The sequence below is a fragment of the Lucilia cuprina genome, chromosome 5, assembly GCF_022045245.1.
Source record: "Lucilia cuprina isolate Lc7/37 chromosome 5, ASM2204524v1, whole genome shotgun sequence".
Lineage (NCBI taxonomy): Eukaryota > Metazoa > Arthropoda > Insecta > Diptera > Calliphoridae > Lucilia > Lucilia cuprina.
The window spans coordinates 58,699,277-58,700,788 of record NC_060953.1 but is presented as its reverse complement, the minus strand read 5'-3'; positions in this window follow the sequence as shown (position 1 = coordinate 58,700,788).

Sequence of the window (1,512 nt, the reverse complement as noted above, 5' to 3'; positions counted from 1 at the left end):
ACTGAACTAGAACTGAACTAGAACTGAACTAGAACTGAACTAGAACTGAATTAGAACTGAACTAGAACTGAACTAGAACTGAACTAGAACTGAACTAGAACAGAACTACAACTGAACTAGAACAGAACTAGATCTAAACTAGAACTGAACTAGAACTGAACTAGAACTGAACTAGAACAGAACTAGAACAGAACTGGAACAGAACTAGAACAGAACTAGAACAGAACTAGAACAGACCTAGAACAGACCTAGAACAGAACTAGAACAGAACTAGAACTGAACTTGAACTGAACTAGAACTGAACTAGAACAGAACTAGAACAGAACTAGAACAGAACTAGAACAGAACTAGAACAGAACTAGAACAGAACTAGAACAGAACTAGAACAGAACTAGAACAGAACTAGAACAGAACTAGAACAGAACTAGAACAGAACTAGAACAGAACTAGAACAGAACTAGAACAGAACTTGAACAGAACTTGAACAGAACTAGAATAGAACTATAACAGTTCTTTCAAAATGTTAAAAGCTTTTTTACTTAATAGTAGATTTAATGCTTCATATGCTATTTACATGTATAAAATATGATTTTCTTCAAAACTAAATTTAAGTTAAACCAACCAAGCAAATAAATTAAATAAAATCTGCATAATAAACATACACAACCCTTTTAACTGTTTTCTGCTTTTTCAAAACAAAGTATAAATTATTTTTCTTATTATTAAAACGATTAATAATACATTCGCATTAAAATTTATGTATTTACAATTTAAAAATTATAAAATTATTGCACTTAAAGCAACACTTTGTATTTAACTTCACCTTGATAAACAACAACCAGTCAGTAAAAATAATAGTTGCGGCATCTTTGAAAACTTTATTATACAAGGAAAATCAACAATACACTATTTTAAGCCAAAATGGTTGTGTTTAAGGGTGGGTGTTGACTGCATTCCCATTACAGAATACATGTCTACTATTTTTTTTTTTTTTTTGGTTGCAAAAATTTTTATTAAAAATGTATGGTAGTGTTGTTACCACCAGCAATAATAAATATTTATAACAACACATATGAAGACAAGACAACTGAAAATCGGGGGAAAAAAAGAATTCAGATGCATGCAAGTTTAGGGCGTTTAAATCCACCACATGCGCGAATTCTTCCATTCATATATGGGAGTTTTTAAAACCTACATTATAGAGTAGAGTACGAAAAACCAACAGCAAAAATGGAAACAACAATCAACATGGTTGTTAAGACTGTCAGCCAGCCATGTTATAAACGAAATATTGAAATTAATAAACGCAAAGAATATAAAATTAAACACATGTGGAATTTATAATGTAAGTATTTTGATATAAATATTTTTGCTCGAGTAATGAAAAAAAAAAAAACTCATAACGGCGCAAAATTGTTTATTTTTCCTATAACTGAATTCCTATAAAAACATTACACTTTTATGAAAACGTGACAAAATGGTTGTTTTTTTAAGGGATAATATAAGTTGGCT